The sequence below is a fragment of the Engystomops pustulosus genome, chromosome 7 (genome assembly GCF_040894005.1).
Source record: "Engystomops pustulosus chromosome 7, aEngPut4.maternal, whole genome shotgun sequence".
In the NCBI taxonomy this organism is placed as follows: Eukaryota; Metazoa; Chordata; class Amphibia; order Anura; family Leptodactylidae; genus Engystomops; species Engystomops pustulosus.
This window is the reverse complement of record NC_092417.1, coordinates 135,624,713-135,647,642: the sequence shown is the minus strand read 5'-3', so window position 1 is coordinate 135,647,642 and position 22,930 is coordinate 135,624,713. Positions and strand designations below refer to the sequence as shown.

Here is a 22,930-nt window from a genome sequence, read left to right as displayed (position 1 = left end):
GGTATCTACAGAACATTAGAATGCTTCGAAAGAAAATTTATTGAGGATAACCAAGGGTTAATGACTCTGGCTTTCATTTGACTTAGGATAGATCTCAGGACATACTGGGGGACATTTACTATGGCGTTTCCGCCAGTTTTGTGGCGCTCTCACCACATGTTCTGCTCTCCGACCTATTTATTAGCTGTCGGGGACAGAAAAAATGCCTTTTTCCGTCTGCTCCGACTCTTCTCCGAAAAGGGGCGTGGCTTTGGCGGAGTTGAAACTCAGACACAATTACTATGTGTCGCAGCCCTTTTTGGGCGGTGTAAACTGACGGAAAGTAGACCAAAAGAAAACTGGTCTAGCAGGGACTGTTGGACACATTTCTGGTGCTCGGGACAGATTTTGTCCCAAGGACAGAAAATAGTCTCGGCGCCAGAAATGTCTCTGCACAGCTCTACAATATTAAATGTGTGTCTTCTTACCGAGAGCAGGTCGGTAACAAAGCCAATGCAGACACCGACACTGTAAGTAAATGTCCCCCACTGAATGAAAAGCAGGTGTGATGACCACTACACTTTGAAACACAACACTTAAGCAGTGTTTTAATTGACCGTTGTTGTACACAGGTGTTTTATGATCTTCCGAAAAGACAATGCAACTTTCTTCTAGAGAATCCTGTTCAGAAGGATATGACCATGGTTTTTAGTGGGGATGAAAACTTGAACATTTCACTTGTAAATCAGACTAAATGACCACCACCATATGAATTCTAGATTGAAATATGTGATTTCATTTGTCTTTGCTTTAAATGGGTGTCTACTGAACATGAGAATTCTGACATAAAATATTTCATAAGGATAACCAAAAGTTAAAAATTAAACTATGGTTTCACTGGGGATTGAACCCAGGACCTTCTGTGTGTAAAGCAGACGTGATGACCACTACACTATGAAACCCACCACAGGTCACTTGGTTTGGATGACAGCTGCAGAAAACGGTTGTCCACTGATCTTTCAAAACACAATATAATTTTCTTCTAAAGAAACCTGTTCAAAAAGATGTGCTCATAAGTGATAAAAAGTAGGACAATCTAACTGTAAATCAGACAAATTGACTGCTACCATATGAATTACAGATTGTAATATGTCATTTCAATTGTCTTTCGTTTAAATGGGTGGCCATGGAATTTGAGTATGCTTACATATAATTGTTTTTCAAAAATAACCAATGGTTAAAGATTAAGCCCTTGGTTTCACTGGGGATTGAACCCAGGACCTTCTGCGTGTAAAGCAGATGTGATGACCACTACACTATGAAACCCAACTTGTCCCTATGTTTTTCATTGACCGTTGCAGTACATGGGAGTCTCCTGATCATTCCAAAATCATACATTGTAATTTTCTTCAACAGACGCATGTTCAAAAGGATAATCCCATAGTTTTGGTGGGGATCAAAGTGAAGAGCTTCCACTTGCAAAGCAGATGTAATGACCACTTCCAAATAAATTATTGTTTGAAATGTGTCATTTCATTTCTTTTTCCTTCAAATGGGTATCTACAGAACATTAGAATGCTTCGAAAGAAAATTTATTGAGGATAACCAAGGGTTAATGACTCTGGCTTTCATTTGACTTAGGATAGATCTCAGGACATACTGAATGAAAAGCAGGTGTGATGACCACTACACTTTGAAACACAACACTTAAGCAGTGTTTTAATTGACCATTGTTGTACACAGGTGTTTTATGATCTTCCGAAAAGACAATGCAACTTTCTTCTAGAGAATCCTGTTCAGAAGGATATGACCATGGTTTTTAGTGGGGATGAAAACTTGAACATTTCACTTGTAAATCAGACTAAATGACCACCACCATATGAATTCTAGATTGAAATATGTGATTTCATTTGTCTTTGCTTTAAATGGGTGTCTACTGAACATGAGAATTCTTACATAAAATATTTCATAAGGATAACCAAAAGTTAAAAATTAAACTATGGTTTCACTGGGGATTGAACCCAGGACCTTCTGCGTGTAAAGCAGACGTGATGACCACTACACTATGAAACCCACCACAGATCAGTTGGATTGGATGACAGCTGCAGAAAACGGTTGTCCACTGATCTTTCAAAACACAATATAATTTTCTTCTAAAGAAACCTGTTCAAAAAGATGTGCTCATAAGTGATAAAAAGTAGGACAATCTAACTGTAAATCAGACAAATTGACTACTACCATATGAATTATAGATTGTAATATGTCATTTCAATTGTCTTTCGTTTAAACGGGTGGCCATGGAATTTGAGTATGCTTACATACAATTGTTTTTTAAAAATAACCAATGGTTAAAGCTTAAGCCCTTGGTTTCACTGGGGATTGAACCCAGGACCTTCTGCGTGTAAAGCAGATGTGATGACCACTACACTATGAAACCCAACTTGTCCCTATGTTTTTCATTGACCGTTGCAGTACATGGGTGTCTCCTGATCATTCCAAAATCATACATTGTAATTTTCTTCAACAAACGCATGTTCAAAAGGATAATCCCATAGTTTTGGTGGGGATCAAAGTGAAGAGCTTCCACTTGCAAAGCAGATGTAATGACCACTTCCAAATAAATTATTGTTTGAAATGTGTCATTTCATTTCTTTTTCCTTCAAATGGGTATCTACAGAACATTAGAATGCTTCGAAAGAAAATTTATTGAGGATAACCAAGGGTTAATGACTCTGGCTTTCATTTGACTTAGGATAGATCTCAGGACATACTGGGGGACATTTACTATGGCGTTTCCGCCAGTTTTGTGGCGCTCTCACCACATGTTCTGCTCTCCGACCTATTTATTAGCTGTCGGGGACAGAAAAAATGCCTTTTTCCGTCTGCTCCGACTCTTCTCCGAAAAGGGGCGTGGCTTTGGCGGAGTTGAAACTCAGACACAATTACTATGTGTCGCAGCCCTTTTTGGGCGGTGTAAACTGACGGAAAGTAGACCAAAAGAAAACTGGTCTAGCAGGGACTGTTGGACACATTTCTGGTGCTCGGGACAGATTTTGTCCCAAGGACAGAAAATAGTCTCGGCGCCAGAAATGTCTCTGCACAGCTCTACAATATTAAATGTGTGTCTTCTTACCGAGAGCAGGTCGGTAACAAAGCCAATGCAGACACCGACACTGTAAGTAAATGTCCCCCACTGAATGAAAAGCAGGTGTGATGACCACTACACTTTGAAACACAACACTTAAGCAGTGTTTTAATTGACCGTTGTTGTACACAGGTGTTTTATGATCTTCCGAAAAGACAATGCAACTTTCTTCTAGAGAATCCTGTTCAGAAGGATATGACCATGGTTTTTAGTGGGGATGAAAACTTGAACATTTCACTTGTAAATCAGACTAAATGACCACCACCATATGAATTCTAGATTGAAATATGTGATTTCATTTGTCTTTGCTTTAAATGGGTGTCTACTGAACATGAGAATTCTGACATAAAATATTTCATAAGGATAACCAAAAGTTAAAAATTAAACTATGGTTTCACTGGGGATTGAACCCAGGACCTTCTGTGTGTAAAGCAGACGTGATGACCACTACACTATGAAACCCACCACAGGTCACTTGGTTTGGATGACAGCTGCAGAAAACGGTTGTCCACTGATCTTTCAAAACACAATATAATTTTCTTCTAAAGAAACCTGTTCAAAAAGATGTGCTCATAAGTGATAAAAAGTAGGACAATCTAACTGTAAATCAGACAAATTGACTGCTACCATATGAATTACAGATTGTAATATGTCATTTCAATTGTCTTTCGTTTAAATGGGTGGCCATGGAATTTGAGTATGCTTACATATAATTGTTTTTCAAAAATAACCAATGGTTAAAGATTAAGCCCTTGGTTTCACTGGGGATTGAACCCAGGACCTTCTGCGTGTAAAGCAGATGTGATGACCACTACACTATGAAACCCAACTTGTCCCTATGTTTTTCATTGACCGTTGCAGTACATGGGAGTCTCCTGATCATTCCAAAATCATACATTGTAATTTTCTTCAACAGACGCATGTTCAAAAGGATAATCCCATAGTTTTGGTGGGGATCAAAGTGAAGAGCTTCCACTTGCAAAGCAGATGTAATGACCACTTCCAAATAAATTATTGTTTGAAATGTGTCATTTCATTTCTTTTTCCTTCAAATGGGTATCTACAGAACATTAGAATGCTTCGAAAGAAAATTTATTGAGGATAACCAAGGGTTAATGACTCTGGCTTTCATTTGACTTAGGATAGATCTCAGGACATACTGAATGAAAAGCAGGTGTGATGACCACTACACTTTGAAACACAACACTTAAGCAGTGTTTTAATTGACCATTGTTGTACACAGGTGTTTTATGATCTTCCGAAAAGACAATGCAACTTTCTTCTAGAGAATCCTGTTCAGAAGGATATGACCATGGTTTTTAGTGGGGATGAAAACTTGAACATTTCACTTGTAAATCAGACTAAATGACCACCACCATATGAATTCTAGATTGAAATATGTGATTTCATTTGTCTTTGCTTTAAATGGGTGTCTACTGAACATGAGAATTCTTACATAAAATATTTCATAAGGATAACCAAAAGTTAAAAATTAAACTATGGTTTCACTGGGGATTGAACCCAGGACCTTCTGCGTGTAAAGCAGACGTGATGACCACTACACTATGAAACCCACCACAGATCAGTTGGATTGGATGACAGCTGCAGAAAACGGTTGTCCACTGATCTTTCAAAACACAATATAATTTTCTTCTAAAGAAACCTGTTCAAAAAGATGTGCTCATAAGTGATAAAAAGTAGGACAATCTAACTGTAAATCAGACAAATTGACTACTACCATATGAATTATAGATTGTAATATGTCATTTCAATTGTCTTTCGTTTAAATGGGTGGCCATGGAATTTGAGTATGCTTACATACAATTGTTTTTTAAAAATAACCAATGGTTAAAGCTTAAGCCCTTGGTTTCACTGGGGATTGAACCCAGGACCTTCTGCGTGTAAAGCAGATGTGATGACCACTACACTATGAAACCCAACTTGTCCCTATGTTTTTCATTGACCGTTGCAGTACATGGGTGTCTCCTGATCATTCCAAAATCATACATTGTAATTTTCTTCAACAGACGCATGTTCAAAAGGATAATCCCATAGTTTTGGTGGGGATCAAAGTGAAGAGCTTCCACTTGCAAAGCAGATGTAATGACCACTTCCAAATAAATTATTGTTTGAAATGTGTCATTTCATTTCTTTTTCCTTCAAATGGGTATCTACAGAACATTAGAATGCTTCGAAAGAAAATTTATTGAGGATAACCAAGGGTTAATGACTCTGGCTTTCATTTGACTTAGGATAGATCTCAGGACATACTGAATGAAAAGCAGGTGTGATGACCACTACACTTTGAAACACAACACTTAAGCAGTGTTTTAATTGACCGTTGTTGTACACAGGTGTTTTATGATCTTCCGAAAAGACAATGCAACTTTCTTCTAGAGAATCCTGTTCAGAAGGATATGACCATGGTTTTTAGTGGGGATGAAAACTTGAACATTTCACTTGTAAATCAGACTAAATGACCACCACCATATGAATTCTAGATTGAAATATGTGATTTCATTTGTCTTTGCTTTAAATGGGTGTCTACTGAACATGAGAATTCTTACATAAAATATTTCATAAGGATAACCAAAAGTTAAAAATTAAACTATGGTTTCACTGGGGATTGAACCCAGGACCTTCTGCGTGTAAAGCAGACGTGATGACCACTACACTATGAAACCCACCACAGATCAGTTGGATTGGATGACAGCTGCAGAAAACGGTTGTCCACTGATCTTTCAAAACACAATATAATTTTCTTCTAAAGAAACCTGTTCAAAAAGATGTGCTCATAAGTGATAAAAAGTAGGACAATCTAACTGTAAATCAGACAAATTGACTACTACCATATGAATTATAGATTGTAATATGTCATTTCAATTGTCTTTCGTTTAAATGGGTGGCCATGGAATTTGAGTATGCTTACATACAATTGTTTTTTAAAAATAACCAATGGTTAAAGCTTAAGCCCTTGGTTTCACTGGGGATTGAACCCAGGACCTTCTGCGTGTAAAGCAGATGTGATGACCACTACACTATGAAACCCAACTTGTCCCTATGTTTTTCATTGACCGTTGCAGTACATGGGTGTCTCCTGATCATTCCAAAATCATACATTGTAATTTTCTTCAACAAACGCATGTTCAAAAGGATAATCCCATAGTTTTGGTGGGGATCAAAGTGAAGAGCTTCCACTTGCAAAGCAGATGTAATGACCACTTCCAAATAAATTATTGTTTGAAATGTGTCATTTCATTTCTTTTTCCTTCAAATGGGTATCTACAGAACATTAGAATGCTTCGAAAGAAAATTTATTGAGGATAACCAAGGGTTAATGACTCTGTCTTTCATTTGACTTAGGATAGATCTCAGGACATACTGAATGAAAAGCAGGTGTGATGACCACTACACTTTGAAACACAACACTTAAGCAGTGTTTTAATTGACCGTTGTTGTACACAGGTGTTTTATGATCTTCCGAAAAGACAATGCAACTTTCTTCTAGAGAATCCTGTTCAGAAGGATATGACCATGGTTTTTAGTGGGGATGAAAACTTGAACATTTCACTTGTAAATCAGACTAAATGACCACCACCATATGAATTCTAGATTGAAATATGTGATTTCATTTGTCTTTGCTTTAAATGGGTGTCTACTGAACATGAGAATTCTTACATAAAATATTTCATAAGGATAACCAAAAGTTAAAAATTAAACTATGGTTTCACTGGGGATTGAACCCAGGACCTTCTGTGTGTAACGCAGACGTGATGACCACTACACTATGAAACCCACCACAGATCAGTTGGTTTGGATGACAGCTGCAGAAAACGGTTGTCCACTGATCTTTCAAAACACAATATAATTTTCTTCTAAAGAAACCTGTTCAAAAAGATGTGCTCATAAGTGATAAAAAGTAGGACAATCTAACTGTAAATCAGACAAATTGACTGCTACCATATGAATTACAGATTGTAATATGTCATTTCAATTGTCTTTCGTTTAAATGGGTGGCCATGGAATTTGAGTATGCTTACATATAATTGTTTTTCAAAAATAACCAATGGTTAAAGATTAAGCCCTTGGTTTCACTGGGGATTGAACCCAGGACCTTCTGCGTGTAAAGCAGATGTGATGACCACTACACTATGAAACCCAACTTGTCCCTATGTTTTTCATTGACCGTTGCAGTACATGGGTGTCTCCTGATCATTCCAAAATCATACATTGTAATTTTCTTCAACAGACGCATGTTCAAAAGGATAATCCCATAGTTTTGGTGGGGATCAAAGTGAAGAGCTTCCACTTGCAAAGCAGATGTAATGACCACTTCCAAATAAATTATTGTTTGAAATGTGTCATTTCATTTCTTTTTCCTTCAAATGGGTATCTACAGAACATTAGAATGCTTCGAAAGAAAATTTATTGAGGATAACCAAGGGTTAATGACTCTGGCTTTCATTTGACTTAGGATAGATCTCAGGACATACTGAATGAAAAGCAGGTGTGATGACCACTACACTTTGAAACACAACACTTAAGCAGTGTTTTAATTGACCGTTGTTGTACACAGGTGTTTTATGATCTTCCGAAAAGACAATGCAACTTTCTTCTAGAGAATCCTGTTCAGAAGGATATGACCATGGTTTTTAGTGGGGATGAAAACTTGAACATTTCACTTGTAAATCAGACTAAATGACCACCACCATATGAATTCTAGATTGAAATATGTGATTTCATTTGTCTTTGCTTTAAATGGGTGTCTACTGAACATGAGAATTCTTACATAAAATATTTCATAAGGATAACCAAAAGTTAAACTATGGTTTCACTGGGGATTGGACCCAGGACCTTCTGTGTGTAAAGCAGATGTGATGACCACTACACTATGAAACCCACCACAGGCATTTTGGTTTGGATGACAGCTGCAGAAAATGGTTGTCCACTGATCTTTCAAAACACAATATAATTTTCTTCTAAAGAAACCTGTTCAAAAAGATGTGCTCATAAGTGATAAAAAGTAGGACAATCTAACTGTAAATCAGACAAATTGACTGCTACCATATGAATTACAGATTGTAATATGTCATTTCAATTGTCTTTCGTTTAAATGGGTGGCCATGGAATTTGAGTATGCTTACATATAATTGTTTTTCAAAAATAACCAATGGTTAAAGATTAAGCCCTTGGTTTCACTGGGGATTGAACCCAGGACCTTCTGCGTGTAAAGCAGATGTGATGACCAATACACTATGAAATCCAACTTGTCCCTATGTTTTTCATTGACCGTTGCAGTACATGGGTGTCTCCTGATCATTCCAAAATCATACATTGTAATTTTCTTCAACAGACGCATGTTAAAAAGGATAATCCCATAGTTTTGGTGGGGATCAAAGTGAAGAGCTTCCACTTGCAAAGCAGATGTAATGACCACTTCCAAATAAATTATTGTTTGAAATGTGTCATTTCATTTCTTTTTCCTTCAAATGGGTATCTACAGAACATTAGAATGCTTCGAAAGAAAATTTATTGAGGATAACCAAGGGTTAATGACTCTGGCTTTCATTTGACTTAGGATAGATCTCAGGACATACTGAATGAAAAGCAGGTGTGATGACCACTACACTTTGAAACACAACACTTAAGCAGTGTTTTAATTGACCGTTGTTGTACACAGGTGTTTTATGATCTTCCGAAAAGACAATGCAACTTTCTTCTAGAGAATCCTGTTCAGAAGGATATGACCATGGTTTTTAGTGGGGATGAAAACTTGAACATTTCACTTGTAAATCAGACTAAATGACCACCACCATATGAATTCTAGATTGAAATATGTGATTTCATTTGTCTTTGCTTTAAATGGGTGTCTACTGAATATGAGAATTCTTACATAAAATATTTCATAAGGATAACATAAAGTTAAAAATTAAACTATGGTTTCACTGGGGATTGAACCCAGGACCTTCTGCGTGTAAAGCAGACGTGATGACCACTACACTATGAAACCCACCACAGATCAGTTGGATTGGATGACAGCTGCAGAAAACGGTTGTCCACTGATCTTTCAAAACACAATATAATTTTCTTCTAAAGAAACCTGTTCAAAAAGATGTGCTCATAAGTGATAAAAAGTAGGACAATCTAACTGTAAATCAGACAAATTGACTACTACCATATGAATTATAGATTGTAATATGTCATTTCAATTGTCTTTCGTTTAAATGGGTGGCCATGGAATTTGAGTATGCTTACATACAATTGTTTTTTAAAAATAACCAATGGTTAAAGCTTAAGCCCTTGGTTTCACTGGGGATTGAACCCAGGACCTTCTGCGTGTAAAGCAGATGTGATGACCACTACACTATGAAACCCTACTTGTCCCTATGGTTTTCATTGACCGTTGCAGTACATGGGTGTCTCCTGATCATTCCAAAATCATACATTGTAATTTTCTTCAACAGACGCATGTTCAAAAGGATAATCCCATAGTTTTGGTGGGGATGAAAGTGAAGAGCTTCCACTTGCAAAGCAGATGTAATGACCACTTCCAAATAAATTATTGTTTGAAATGTGTCATTTCATTTCTTTTTCCTTCAAATGGGTATCTACAGAACATTAGAATGCTTCGAAAGAAAATTTATTGAGGATAACCAAGGGTTAATGACTCTGGCTTTCATTTGACTTAGGATAGATCTCAGGACATACTGAATGAAAAGCAGGTGTGATGACCACTACACTTTGAAACACAACACTTAAGCAGTGTTTTAATTGACCGTTGTTGTACACAGGTGTTTTATGATCTTCCGAAAAGACAATGCAACTTTCTTCTAGAGAATCCTGTTCAGAAGGATATGACCATGGTTTTTAGTGGGGATGAAAACTTGAACATTTCACTTGTAAATCAGACTAAATGACCACCACCATATGAATTCTAGATTGAAATATGTGATTTCATTTGTCTTTGCTTTAAATGGGTGTCTACTGAACATGAGAATTCTTACATAAAATATTTCATAAGGATAACCAAAAGTTAAAAATTAAACTATGGTTTCACTGGGGATTGAACCCAGGACCTTCTGCGTGTAAAGCAGACGTGATGACCACTACACTGTGAAACCCACCACAGGTCAGTTGGTTTGGATGACAGCTGCAGAAAACGGTTGTCCACTGATCTTTCAAAACACAATATAATTTTCTTCTAAAGAAACCTGTTCAAAAAGATGTGCTCATAAGTGATAAAAAGTAGGACAATCTAACTGTAAATCAGACAAATTGACTACTACCATATGAATTATAGATTGTAATATGTCATTTCAATTGTCTTTCGTTTAAATGGGTGGCCATGGAATTTGAGTATGCTTACATACATTTGTTTTTTAAAAATAACCAATGGTTAAAGCTTAAGCCCTTGGTTTCACTGGGGATTGAACCCAGAACCTTCTGCGTGTAAAGCAGATGTGATGACCACTACACTATGAAACCCAACTTGTCCCTATGTTTTTCATTGACCGTTGCAGTACATGGCTGTCTCCTGATCATTCCAAAATCATACATTGTAATTTTCTTCAACAGACGCATGTTCAAAAGGATAATCCCATAGTTTTGGTGGGGATCAAAGTGAAGAGCTTCCACTTGCAAAGCAGATGTAATGACCACTTCCAAATAAATTATTGTTTGAAATGTGTCATTTCATTTCTTTTTCCTTCAAATGGGTATCTACAGAACATTAGAATGCTTCGAAAGAAAATTTATTGAGGATAACCAAGGGTTAATGACTCTGGCTTTCATTTGACTTAGGATAGATCTCAGGACCTACTGAATGAAAAGCAGGTGTGATGACCACTACACTTTGAAACACAACACTTAAGCAGTGTTTTAATTGACCGTTGTTGTACACAGGTGTTTTATGATCTTCCAAAAAGACAATGCAACTTTCTTCTAGAGAATCCTGTTCAGAAGGATATGACCATGGTTTTTAGTGGGGATGAAAACTTGAACATTTCACTTGTAAATCAGACTAAATGACCACCACCATATGAATTCTAGATTGAAATATGTGATTTCATTTGTCTTTGCTTTAAATGGGTGTCTACTGAACATGAGAATTCTTACATAAAATATTTCATAAGGATAACCAAAAGTTAAAAATTAAACTATGGTTTCACTGGGAATTGAACCCAGGACCTTCTGCGTGTAAAGCAGACGTGATGACCACTACACTATGAAACCCACCACAGATCAGTTGGATTGGATGACAGCTGCAGAAAACGGTTGTCCACTGATCTTTCAAAACACAATATAATTTTCTTCTAAAGAAACCTGTTCAAAAAGATGTGCTCATAAGTGATAAAAAGTAGGACAATCTAACTGTAAATCAGACAAATTGACTACTACCATATGAATTATAGATTGTAATATGTCATTTCAATTGTCTTTCGTTTAAATGGGTGGCCATGGAATTTGAGTATGCTTACATACAATTGTTTTTTAAAAATAACCAATGGTTAAAGCTTAAGCCCTTGGTTTCACTGGGGATTGAACCCAGGACCTTCTGCGTATAAAGCAGATGTGATGACCACTACACTATGAAACCCAACTTGTCCCTAGGTTTTTCATTGACCGTTGCAGTACATGGGTGTATCCTGATCATTCCAAAATCATACATTGTAATTTTCTTCAACAAACGCATGTTCAAAAGGATAATCCCATAGTTTTGGTGGGGATCAAAGTGAAGAGCTTCCACTTGCAAAGCAGATGTAATGACCACTTCCAAATAAATTATTGTTTGAAATGTGTCATTTCATTTCTTTTTCCTTCAAATGGGTATCTACAGAACATTAGAATGCTTCGAAAGAAAATTTATTGAGGATAACCAAGGGTTAATGACTCTGGCTTTCATTTGACTTAGGATAGATCTCAGGACACACTGAATGAAAAGCAGGTGTGATGACCACTACACTTTGAAACACAACACTTAAGCAGTGTTTTAATTGACCGTTGTTGTACACAGGTGTTTTATGATCTTCCGAAAAGACAATGCAACTTTCTTCTAGAGAATCCTGTTCAGAAGGATATGACCATGGTTTTTAGTGGGGATGAAAACTTGAACATTTCACTTGTAAATCAGACTAAATGACCACCACCATATGAATTCTAGATTGAAATATGTGATTTCATTTGTCTTTGCTTTAAATGGGTGTCTACTGAACATGAGAATTCTTACATAAAATATTTCATAAGGATAACCAAAAGTTAAAAATTAAACTATGGTTTCACTGGGGATTGAACCCAGGACCTTCTGCGTGTAAAGCAGACGTGATGACCACTACACTATGAAACCCACCACAGATCAGTTGGATTGGATGACAGCTGCAGAAAACGGTTGTCCACTGATCTTTCAAAACACAATATAATTTTCTTCTAAAGAAACCTGTTCAAAAAGATGTGCTCATAAGTGATAAAAAGTAGGACAATCTAACTGTAAATCAGACAAATTGACTACTACCATATGAATTATAGATTGTAATATGTCATTTCAATTGTCTTTCGTTTAAATGGGTGGCCATGGAATTTGAGTATGCTTACATACAATTGTTTTTTAAAAATAACCAAGTGTTAAAGCTTAAGCCCTTGGTTTCACTGGGGATTGAACCCAGGACCTTCTGCGTGTAAAGCAGATGTGATGACCACTACACTATGAAACCCAACTTGTCCCTATGTTTTTCATTGACCGTTGCAGTACATGGGTGTCTCCTGATCATTCCAAAATCATACATTGTAATTTTCTTCAACAAACGCATGTTCAAAAGGATAATCCCATAGTTTTGGTGGGGATCAAAGTGAAGAGCTTCCACTTGCAAAGCAGATGTAATGACCACTTCCAAATAAATTATTGTTTGAAATGTGTCATTTCATTTCTTTTTCCTTCAAATGGGTATCTACAGAACATTAGAATGCTTCGAAAGAAAATTTATTGAGGATAACCAAGGGTTAATGACTCTGGCTTTCATTTGACTTAGGATAGATCTCAGGACATACTGAATGAAAAGCAGGTGTGATGACCACTACACTTTGAAACACAACACTTAAGCAGTGTATTAATTGACCGTTGTTGTACACAGGTGTTTTATGATCTTCCGAAAAGACAATGCAACTTTCTTCTAGAGAATCCTGTTCAGAAGGATATGACCATGGTTTTTAGTGGGGATGAAAACTTGAACATTTCACTTGTAAATAAGACTAAATGACCACCACCATATGAATTCTAGATTGAAATATGTGATTTCATTTGTCTTTGCTTTAAATGGGTGTCTACTGAACATGAGAATTCTTACATAAAATATTTCATAAGGATAACCAAAAGTTAAAAATTAAACTATGGCTTCACTGGGGATTGAACCCAGGACCTTCTGTGTGTAAAGCAGACGTGATGACCACTACACTATGAAACCCACCACAGGTCAGTTGGTTTGGATGACAGCTGCAGAAAACGGTTGTCCACTGATCTTTCAAAACACAATATAATTTTCTTCTAAAGAAACCTGTTCAAAAAGATGTGCTCATAAGTGATAAAAAGTAGGACAATCTAACTGTAAATCAGACAAATTGACTGCTACCATATGAATTACAGATTGTAATATGTCATTTCAATTGTCTTTCGTTTAAATGGGTGGCCATGGAATTTGAGTATGCTTACATATAATTGTTTTTCAAAAATAACCAATGGTTAAAGATTAAGCCCTTGGTTTCACTGGGGATTGAACCCAGGACCTTCTGCGTGTAAAGCAGATGTGATGACCAATACACTATGAAATCCAACTTGTCCCTATGTTTTTCATTGACCGTTGCAGTACATGGGTGTCTCCTGATCATTCCAAAATCATACATTGTAATTTTCTTCAACAGACGCATGTTAAAAAGGATAATCCCATAGTTTTGGTGGGGATCAAAGTGAAGAGCTTCCACTTGCAAAGCAGATGTAATGACCACTTCCAAATAAATTATTGTTTGAAATGTGTCATTTCATTTCTTTTTCCTTCAAATGGGTATCTACAGAACATTAGAATGCTTCGAAAGAAAATTTATTGAGGATAACCAAGGGTTAATGACTCTGGCTTTCATTTGACTTAGGATAGATCTCAGGACATACTGAATGAAAAGCAGGTGTGATGACCACTACACTTTGAAACACAACACTTAAGCAGTGTTTTAATTGACCGTTGTTGTACACAGGTGTTTTATGATCTTCCGAAAAGACAATGCAACTTTCTTCTAGAGAATCCTGTTCAGAAGGATATGACCATGGTTTTTAGTGGGGATGAAAACTTGAACATTTCACTTGTAAATCAGACTAAATGACCACCACCATATGAATTCTAGATTGAAATATGTGATTTCATTTGTCTTTGCTTTAAATGGGTGTCTACTGAATATGAGAATTCTTACATAAAATATTTCATAAGGATAACATAAAGTTAAAAATTAAACTATGGTTTCACTGGGGATTGAACCCAGGACCTTCTGCGTGTAAAGCAGACGTGATGACCACTACACTATGAAACCCACCACAGATCAGTTGGATTGGATGACAGCTGCAGAAAACGGTTGTCCACTGATCTTTCAAAACACAATATAATTTTCTTCTAAAGAAACCTGTTCAAAAAGATGTGCTCATAAGTGATAAAAAGTAGGACAATCTAACTGTAAATCAGACAAATTGACTACTACCATATGAATTATAGATTGTAATATGTCATTTCAATTGTCTTTCGTTTAAATGGGTGGCCATGGAATTTGAGTATGCTTACATACAATTGTTTTTTAAAAATAACCAATGGTTAAAGCTTAAGCCCTTGGTTTCACTGGGGATTGAACCCAGGACCTTCTGCGTGTAAAGCAGATGTGATGACCACTACACTATGAAACCCTACTTGTCCTTATGGTTTTCATTGACCGTTGCAGTACATGGGTGTCTCCTGATCATTCCAAAATCATACATTGTAATTTTCTTCAACAGACGCATGTTCAAAAGGATAATCCCATAGTTTTGGTGGGGATGAAAGTGAAGAGCTTCCACTTGCAAAGCAGATGTAATGACCACTTCCAAATAAATTATTGTTTGAAATGTGTCATTTCATTTCTTTTTCCTTCAAATGGGTATCTACAGAACATTAGAATGCTTCGAAAGAAAATTTATTGAGGATAACCAAGGGTTAATGACTCTGGCTTTCATTTGACTTAGGATAGATCTCAGGACATACTGAATGAAAAGCAGGTGTGATGACCACTACACTTTGAAACACAACACTTAAGCAGTGTTTTAATTGACCGTTGTTGTACACAGGTGTTTTATGATCTTCCGAAAAGACAATGCAACTTTCTTCTAGAGAATCCTGTTCAGAAGGATATGACCATGGTTTTTAGTGGGGATGAAAACTTGAACATTTCACTTGTAAATCAGACTAAATGACCACCACCATATGAATTCTAGATTGAAATATGTGATTTCATTTGTCTTTGCTTTAAATGGGTGTCTACTGAACATGAGAATTCTTACATAAAATATTTCATAAGGATAACCAAAAGTTAAAAATTAAACTATGGTTTCACTGGGGATTGAACCCAGGACCTTCTGCGTGTAAAGCAGACGTGATGACCACTACACTGTGAAACCCACCACAGGTCAGTTGGTTTGGATGACAGCTGCAGAAAACGGTTGTCCACTGATCTTTCAAAACACAATATAATTTTCTTCTAAAGAAACCTGTTCAAAAAGATGTGCTCATAAGTGATAAAAAGTAGGACAATCTAACTGTAAATCAGACAAATTGACTACTACCATATGAATTATAGATTGTAATATGTCATTTCAATTGTCTTTCGTTTAAATGGGTGGCCATGGAATTTGAGTATGCTTACATACATTTGTTTTTTAAAAATAACCAATGGTTAAAGCTTAAGCCCTTGGTTTCACTGGGGATTGAACCCAGAACCTTCTGCGTGTAAAGCAGATGTGATGACCACTACACTATGAAACCCAACTTGTCCCTATGTTTTTCATTGACCGTTGCAGTACATGGCTGTCTCCTGATCATTCCAAAATCATACATTGTAATTTTCTTCAACAGACGCATGTTCAAAAGGATAATCCCATAGTTTTGGTGGGGATCAAAGTGAAGAGCTTCCACTTGCAAAGCAGATGTAATGACCACTTCCAAATAAATTATTGTTTGAAATGTGTCATTTCATTTCTTTTTCCTTCAAATGGGTATCTACAGAACATTAGAATGCTTCGAAAGAAAATTTATTGAGGATAACCAAGGGTTAATGACTCTGGCTTTCATTTGACTTAGGATAGATCTCAGGACCTACTGAATGAAAAGCAGGTGTGATGACCACTACACTTTGAAACACAACACTTAAGCAGTGTTTTAATTGACCGTTGTTGTACACAGGTGTTTTATGATCTTCCGAAAAGACAATGCAACTTTCTTCTAGAGAATCCTGTTCAGAAGGATATGACCATGGTTTTTAGTGGGGATGAAAACTTGAACATTTCACTTGTAAATCAGACTAAATGACCACCACCATATGAATTCTAGATTGAAATATGTGATTTCATTTGTCTTTGCTTTAAATGGGTGTCTACTGAACATGAGAATTCTTACATAAAATATTTCATAAGGATAACCAAAAGTTAAAAATTAAACTATGGTTTCACTGGGAATTGAACCCAGGACCTTCTGCGTGTAAAGCAGACGTGATGACCACTACACTATGAAACCCACCACAGATCAGTTGGATTGGATGACAGCTGCAGAAAACGGTTGTCCACTGATCTTTCAAAACACAATATAATTTTCTTCTAAAGAAACCTGTTCAAAAAGATGTGCTCATAAGTGATAAAAAGTAGGACAATCTAACTGTAAATCAGACAAATTGACTACTACCATATGAATTATAGATTGTAATATGTCATTTCAATTGTCTTTCGTTTAAATGGGTGGCCATGGAATTTGAGTATGCTTACATACAATTGTTTTTTAAAAATAACCAATGGTTAAAGCTTAAGCCCTTGGTTTCACTGGGGATTGAACCCAGGACCTTCTGCGTATAAAGCAGATGTGATGACCACTACACTATGAAACCCAACTTGTCCCTAGGTTTTTCATTGACCGTTGCAGTACATGGGTGTATCCTGATCATTCCAAAATCATACATTGTAATTTTCTTCAACAAACGCATGTTCAAAAGGATAATCCCATAGTTTTGGTGGGGATCAAAGTGAAGAGCTTCCACTTGCAAAGCAGATGTAATGACCACTTCCAAATAAATTATTGTTTGAAATGTGTCATTTCATTTCTTTTTCCTTCAAATGGGTATCTACAGAACATTAGAATGCTTCGAAAGAAAATTTATTGAGGATAACCAAGGGTTAATGACTCTGGCTTTCATTTGACTTAGGATAGATCTCAGGACATACTGAATGAAAAGCAGGTGTGATGACCACTACACTTTGAAACACAACACTTAAGCAGTGTTTTAATTGACCGTTGTTGTACACAGGTGTTTTATGATCTTCCGAAAAGACAATGCAACTTTCTTCTAGAGAATCCTGTTCAGAAGGATATGACCATGGTTTTTAGTGGGGATGAAAACTTGAACATTTCACTTGTAAATCAGACTAAATGACCACCACCATATGAGTTCTAGATTGAAATATGTGATTTCATTTGTCTTTGCTTTAAATGGGTGTCTACTGAACATGAGAATTCTTACATAAAATATTTCATAAGGATAACCAAAAGTTAAAAATTAAACTATGGTTTCACTGGGGATTGAACACAGGACCTTTTGTGTGTAAAGCAGACGTGATGACCACTACACTATGAAACCCACCACAGGTCAGTTGGTTTGGATGACAGCTGCAAAAAACGGTTGTCCACTGATCTTTCAAAACACAATATAATTTTCTTCTAAAGAAACCTGTTCAAAAAGATGTGCTCATAAGTGATAAAAAGTAGGACAATCTAACTGTAAATCAGACAAATTGACTGCTACCATATGAATTACAGATTGTAATATGTCATTTCAATTGTCTTTCGTTTAAATGGGTGGCCATGGAATTTGAGTATGCTTACATATAATTGTTTTTCAAAAATAACCAATGGTTAAAGATTTAGCCCTTGGTTTCACTGGGGATTGAACCCAGGACCTTCTGCGTGTAAAGCAGATGTGATGACCACTACACTATGAAACCCAACTTGTCCCTAAGTTTTTCGTTGACCGTTGCAGTACATGGGTGTCTCCTGATCATTCCAAAATCATACATTGTAATTTTCTTCAACAGACGCATGTTCAAAAGGATAATCCCATAGTTTTGGTGGGGATCAAAGTGAAGAGCTTCCACTTGCAAAGCAGATGTAATGACCACTTCCAAATAAATTATTGTTTGAAATGTGTCATTTCATTTCTTTTTCCTTCAAATGGGTATCTACAGAACATTAGAATGCTTCGAAAGAAAATTTATTGAGGATAACCAAGGGTTAATGACTCTGGCTTTCATTTGACTTAGGATAGATCTCAGGACATACTGAATGAAAAGCAGGTGTGATGACCACTACACTTTGAAACACAACACTTAAGCAGTGTTTTAATTGACCGTTGTTGTACACAGGTGTTTTATGATCTTCCGAAAAGACAATGCAACTTTCTTCTAGAGAATCCTGTTCAGAAGGATATGACCATGGTTTTTAGTGGGGATGAAAACTTGAACATTTCACTTGTAAATCAGACTAAATGACCACCACCATATGAATTCTAGATTGAAATATGTGATTTCATTTGTCTTTGCTTTAAATGGGTGTCTACTGAACATGAGAATTCTTACATAAAATATTTCATAAGGATAACCAAAAGTTAAAAATTAAACTATGGTTTCACTGGGGATTGAACCCAGGACCTTCTGCGTGTAAAGCAGACGTGATGACCACTACACTATGAAACCCACCACAGATCAGTTGGATTGGATGACAGCTGCAGAAAACGGTTGTCCACTGATCTTTCAAAACACAATATAATTTTCTTCTAAAGAAACCTGTTCAAAAAGATGTGCTCATAAGTGATAAAAAGTAGGACAATCTAACTGTAAATCAGACAAATTGACTACTACCATATGAATTATAGATTGTAATATGTCATTTCAATTGTCTTTCGTTTAAATGGGTGGCCATGGAATTTGAGTATGCTTACATACAATTGTTTTTTAAAAATAACCAATGGTTAAAGCTTAAGCCCTTGGTTTCACTGGGTATTGAACCCAGGACCTTCTGCGTGTAAAGCAGATGTGATGACCACTACACTATGAAACCCAACTTGTCCCTATGTTTTTCATTGACCGTTGCAGTACATGGGTGTCTCCTGATCATTCCAAAATCATACATTGTAATTTTCTTCAACAAACGCATGTTCAAAAGGATAATCCCATAGTTTTGGTGGGGATGAAAGTGAAGAGCTTCCACTTGCAAAGCAGATGTAATGACCACTTCCAAATAAATTATTGTTTGAAATGTGTCATTTCATTTCTTTTTCCTTCAAATGGGTATCTACAGAACATTAGAATGCTTCGAAAGAAAATTTTTTGAGGATAACCAAGGGTTAATGACTCTGGCTTTCATTTGACTTAGGATAGATCTCAGGACATACTGAATGAAAAGCAGGTGTGATGACCACTACACTTTGAAACACAACACTTAAGCAGTGTTTTAATTGACCGTTGTTGTACACAGGTGTTTTATGATCTTCCGAAAAGACAATGCAACTTTCTTCTAGAGAATCCTGTTCAGAAGGATATGACCATGGTTTTTAGTGGGGATGAAAACTTGAACATTTCACTTGTAAATCAGACTAAATGACCACCACCATATGAATTCTAGATTGAAATATGTGATTTCATTTGTCTTTGCTTTAAATGGGTGTCTACTGAACATGAGAATTCTTACATAAAATATTTCATAAGGATAACCAAAAGTTAAAAATTAAACTATGGTTTCACTGGGGATTGAACCCAGGACCTTCTGCGTGTAAAGCAGACGTGATGACCACTACACTATGAAACCCACCACAGATCAGTTGGATTGGATGACAGCTGCAGAAAACGGTTGTCCACTGATCTTTCAAAACACAATATAATTTTCTTCTAAAGAAACCTGTTCAAAAAGATGTGCTTCTGCGTGTAAAGCAGATGTGATGACCACTACACTATGAAACCCAACATGTCCCTATGTTTTTCATTGACCGTTGCAGTACATGGGTGTCTCCTGATCATTCCAAAATCATACATTGTAATTTTCTTCAACAGACGCATGTTCAAAAGGATAATCCCATAGTTTTGGTGGGGATCAAAGTGAAGAGCTTCCACTTGCAAAGCAGATGTAATGACCACTTCCAAATAAATTATTGTTTGAAATGTGTCATTTCATTTCTTTTTCCTTCAAATGGGTATCTACAGAACATTAGAATGCTTCGAAAGAAAATTTATTGAGGATAACCAAGGGTTAATGACTCTGGCTTTCATTTGACTTAGGATAGATCTCAGGACATACTGAATGAAAAGCAGGTGTGATGACCACTACACTTTGAAACACAACACTTAAGCAGTGTTTTAATTGACCGTTGTTGTACACAGGTGTTTTATGATCTTCCGAAAAGACAATGCAACTTTCTTCTAGAGAATCCTGTTCAGAAGGATATGACCATGGTTTTTAGTGGGGATGAAAACTTGAACATTTCACTTGTAAATCAGACTAAATGACCACCACCATATGAATTCTAGATTGAAATATGTGATTTCATTTGTCTTTGCTTTAAATGGGTGTCTACTGAACATGAGAATTCTTACATAAAATATTTCATAAGGATAACCAAAAGTTAAAAATTAAACTATGGTTTCACTGGGGATTGAACCCAGGACCTTCTGCGTGTAAAGCAGACGTGATGACCACTACACTATGAAACCCACCACAGATCAGTTGGATTGGATGACAGCTGCAGAAAACGGTTGTCCACTGATCTTTCAAAACACAATATAATTTTCTTCTAAAGAAACCTGTTCAAAAAGATGTGCTCATAAGTGATAAAAAGTAGGACAATCTAACTGTAAATCAGACAAATTGACTACTACCATATGAATTATAGATTGTAATATGTCATTTCAATTGTCTTTCGTTTAAATGGGTGGCCATGGAATTTGAGTATGCTTACATACAATTGTTTTTTAAAAATAACCAATGGTTAAAGCTTAAGCCCTTGGTTTCACTGGGGATTGAACCCAGGACCTTCTGCGTGTAAAGCAGATGTGATGACCACTACACTATGAAACCCAACTTGTCCCTATGTTTTTCATTGACCGTTGCAGTACATGGGTGTCTCCTGATCATTCCAAAATCATACATTGTAATTTTCTTCAACAAACGCATGTTCAAAAGGATAATCCCATAGTTTTGGTGGGGATCAAAGTGAAGAGCTTCCACTTGCAAAGCAGATGTAATGACCACTTCCAAATAAATTATTGTTTGAAATGTGTCATTTCATTTCTTTTTCCTTCAAATGGGTATCTACAGAACATTAGAATGCTTCGAAAGAAAATTTATTGAGGATAACCAAGGGTTAATGACTCTGTCTTTCATTTGACTTAGGATAGATCTCAGGACATACTGAATGAAAAGCAGGTGTGATGACCACTACACTTTGAAACACAACACTTAAGCAGTGTTTTAATTGACCGTTGTTGTACACAGGTGTTTTATGATCTTCCGAAAAGACAATGCAACTTTCTTCTAGAGAATCCTGTTCAGAAGGATTTGACCATGGTTTTTAGTGGGGATGAAAACTTGAACATTTCACTTGTAAATCAGACTAAATGACCACCACCATATGAATTCTAGATTGAAATATGTGATTTCATTTGTCTTTGCTTTAAATGGGTGTCTACTGAACATGAGAATTCTTACATAAAATATTTCATAAGGATAACCAAAAGTTAAAAATTAAACTATGGTTTCACTGGGGATTGAACCCAGGACCTTCTGTGTGTAAAGCAGACGTGATGACCACTACACTATGAAACCCACCACAGGTCAGTTGGTTTGGATGACAGCTGCAGAAAACGGTTGTCCACTGATCTTTCAAAACACAATATAATTTTCTTCTAAAGAAACCTGTTCAAAAAGATGTGCTCATAAGTGATAAAAAGTAGGACAATCTAACTGTAAATCAGACAAATTGACTGCTACCATATGAATTACAGATTGTAATATGCCATTTCAATTGTCTTTCGTTTAAATGGGTGGCCATGGAATTTGAGTATGCTTACATATAATTGTTTTTCAAAAATAACCAATGGTTAAAGATTAAGCCCTTGGTTTCACTGGGGATTGAACCCAGGACCTTCTGCGTGTAAAGCAGATGTGATGACCACTACACTATGAAACCCAACTTGTCCCTATGTTTTTCATTGACCGTTGCAGTACATGGGTGTCTCCTGATCATTCCAAAATCATACATTGTAATTTTCTTCAACAGACGCATGTTCAAAAGGATAATCCCATAGTTTTGGTGGGGATCAAAGTGAAGAGCTTCCACTTGCAAAGCAGATGTAATGACCACTTCCAAATAAATTATTGTTTGAAATGTGTCATTTCATTTCTTTTTCCTTCAAATGGGTATCTACAGAACATTAGAATGCTTCGAAAGAAAATTTATTGAGGATAACCAAGGGTTAATGACTCTGGCTTTCATTTGACT

General features: G+C 36.4%; 28 non-coding genes across 28 annotated transcripts; all 28 read right to left on the bottom strand.

Moving 5' to 3' along the window:
* Window positions 1–1,232: 1,232 nt before the first annotated feature.
* Window positions 1,233–1,305, bottom strand: TRNAV-UAC (transfer RNA valine (anticodon UAC)). Its single transcript has one exon. It is a non-coding gene; the product is annotated as a tRNA-Val (tRNA).
* Window positions 1,306–1,979: 674 nt separating this feature from the next.
* Window positions 1,980–2,052, bottom strand: TRNAV-UAC (transfer RNA valine (anticodon UAC)). Its single transcript has one exon. It is a non-coding gene; the product is annotated as a tRNA-Val (tRNA).
* A 291-nt stretch (window positions 2,053–2,343) lies between these two features.
* TRNAV-UAC (transfer RNA valine (anticodon UAC)) lies at window positions 2,344–2,416 on the bottom strand. Its single transcript has one exon. It is a non-coding gene; the product is annotated as a tRNA-Val (tRNA).
* Window positions 2,417–3,877: 1,461 nt separating this feature from the next.
* On the bottom strand, window positions 3,878–3,950 carry TRNAV-UAC (transfer RNA valine (anticodon UAC)). Its single transcript has one exon. It is a non-coding gene; the product is annotated as a tRNA-Val (tRNA).
* A 674-nt stretch (window positions 3,951–4,624) lies between these two features.
* On the bottom strand, window positions 4,625–4,697 carry TRNAV-UAC (transfer RNA valine (anticodon UAC)). Its single transcript has one exon. It is a non-coding gene; the product is annotated as a tRNA-Val (tRNA).
* A 291-nt stretch (window positions 4,698–4,988) lies between these two features.
* Window positions 4,989–5,061, bottom strand: TRNAV-UAC (transfer RNA valine (anticodon UAC)). Its single transcript has one exon. It is a non-coding gene; the product is annotated as a tRNA-Val (tRNA).
* Window positions 5,062–5,735: 674 nt separating this feature from the next.
* TRNAV-UAC (transfer RNA valine (anticodon UAC)) lies at window positions 5,736–5,808 on the bottom strand. Its single transcript has one exon. It is a non-coding gene; the product is annotated as a tRNA-Val (tRNA).
* A 291-nt stretch (window positions 5,809–6,099) lies between these two features.
* TRNAV-UAC (transfer RNA valine (anticodon UAC)) lies at window positions 6,100–6,172 on the bottom strand. Its single transcript has one exon. It is a non-coding gene; the product is annotated as a tRNA-Val (tRNA).
* A 1,038-nt stretch (window positions 6,173–7,210) lies between these two features.
* TRNAV-UAC (transfer RNA valine (anticodon UAC)) lies at window positions 7,211–7,283 on the bottom strand. The gene has a single exon. It is a non-coding gene; the product is annotated as a tRNA-Val (tRNA).
* A 1,778-nt stretch (window positions 7,284–9,061) lies between these two features.
* TRNAV-UAC (transfer RNA valine (anticodon UAC)) lies at window positions 9,062–9,134 on the bottom strand. Its single transcript has one exon. It is a non-coding gene; the product is annotated as a tRNA-Val (tRNA).
* A 291-nt stretch (window positions 9,135–9,425) lies between these two features.
* TRNAV-UAC (transfer RNA valine (anticodon UAC)) lies at window positions 9,426–9,498 on the bottom strand. The gene has a single exon. It is a non-coding gene; the product is annotated as a tRNA-Val (tRNA).
* A 1,038-nt stretch (window positions 9,499–10,536) lies between these two features.
* TRNAV-UAC (transfer RNA valine (anticodon UAC)) lies at window positions 10,537–10,609 on the bottom strand. Its single transcript has one exon. It is a non-coding gene; the product is annotated as a tRNA-Val (tRNA).
* Window positions 10,610–11,283: 674 nt separating this feature from the next.
* Window positions 11,284–11,356, bottom strand: TRNAV-UAC (transfer RNA valine (anticodon UAC)). Its single transcript has one exon. It is a non-coding gene; the product is annotated as a tRNA-Val (tRNA).
* Window positions 11,357–11,647: 291 nt separating this feature from the next.
* Window positions 11,648–11,720, bottom strand: TRNAI-UAU (transfer RNA isoleucine (anticodon UAU)). The gene has a single exon. It is a non-coding gene; the product is annotated as a tRNA-Ile (tRNA).
* Window positions 11,721–12,394: 674 nt separating this feature from the next.
* TRNAV-UAC (transfer RNA valine (anticodon UAC)) lies at window positions 12,395–12,467 on the bottom strand. Its single transcript has one exon. It is a non-coding gene; the product is annotated as a tRNA-Val (tRNA).
* Window positions 12,468–12,758: 291 nt separating this feature from the next.
* TRNAV-UAC (transfer RNA valine (anticodon UAC)) lies at window positions 12,759–12,831 on the bottom strand. Its single transcript has one exon. It is a non-coding gene; the product is annotated as a tRNA-Val (tRNA).
* A 1,785-nt stretch (window positions 12,832–14,616) lies between these two features.
* On the bottom strand, window positions 14,617–14,689 carry TRNAV-UAC (transfer RNA valine (anticodon UAC)). Its single transcript has one exon. It is a non-coding gene; the product is annotated as a tRNA-Val (tRNA).
* A 291-nt stretch (window positions 14,690–14,980) lies between these two features.
* Window positions 14,981–15,053, bottom strand: TRNAV-UAC (transfer RNA valine (anticodon UAC)). Its single transcript has one exon. It is a non-coding gene; the product is annotated as a tRNA-Val (tRNA).
* A 1,038-nt stretch (window positions 15,054–16,091) lies between these two features.
* On the bottom strand, window positions 16,092–16,164 carry TRNAV-UAC (transfer RNA valine (anticodon UAC)). The gene has a single exon. It is a non-coding gene; the product is annotated as a tRNA-Val (tRNA).
* Window positions 16,165–16,838: 674 nt separating this feature from the next.
* TRNAV-UAC (transfer RNA valine (anticodon UAC)) lies at window positions 16,839–16,911 on the bottom strand. Its single transcript has one exon. It is a non-coding gene; the product is annotated as a tRNA-Val (tRNA).
* Window positions 16,912–17,202: 291 nt separating this feature from the next.
* On the bottom strand, window positions 17,203–17,275 carry TRNAI-UAU (transfer RNA isoleucine (anticodon UAU)). Its single transcript has one exon. It is a non-coding gene; the product is annotated as a tRNA-Ile (tRNA).
* Window positions 17,276–18,313: 1,038 nt separating this feature from the next.
* TRNAV-UAC (transfer RNA valine (anticodon UAC)) lies at window positions 18,314–18,386 on the bottom strand. The gene has a single exon. It is a non-coding gene; the product is annotated as a tRNA-Val (tRNA).
* A 674-nt stretch (window positions 18,387–19,060) lies between these two features.
* On the bottom strand, window positions 19,061–19,133 carry TRNAV-UAC (transfer RNA valine (anticodon UAC)). Its single transcript has one exon. It is a non-coding gene; the product is annotated as a tRNA-Val (tRNA).
* A 291-nt stretch (window positions 19,134–19,424) lies between these two features.
* TRNAV-UAC (transfer RNA valine (anticodon UAC)) lies at window positions 19,425–19,497 on the bottom strand. Its single transcript has one exon. It is a non-coding gene; the product is annotated as a tRNA-Val (tRNA).
* A 674-nt stretch (window positions 19,498–20,171) lies between these two features.
* On the bottom strand, window positions 20,172–20,244 carry TRNAV-UAC (transfer RNA valine (anticodon UAC)). Its single transcript has one exon. It is a non-coding gene; the product is annotated as a tRNA-Val (tRNA).
* An 826-nt stretch (window positions 20,245–21,070) lies between these two features.
* Window positions 21,071–21,143, bottom strand: TRNAV-UAC (transfer RNA valine (anticodon UAC)). Its single transcript has one exon. It is a non-coding gene; the product is annotated as a tRNA-Val (tRNA).
* A 291-nt stretch (window positions 21,144–21,434) lies between these two features.
* Window positions 21,435–21,507, bottom strand: TRNAV-UAC (transfer RNA valine (anticodon UAC)). Its single transcript has one exon. It is a non-coding gene; the product is annotated as a tRNA-Val (tRNA).
* Window positions 21,508–22,545: 1,038 nt separating this feature from the next.
* On the bottom strand, window positions 22,546–22,618 carry TRNAV-UAC (transfer RNA valine (anticodon UAC)). Its single transcript has one exon. It is a non-coding gene; the product is annotated as a tRNA-Val (tRNA).
* Between the last annotated feature and the right edge of the window lie 312 nt (window positions 22,619–22,930).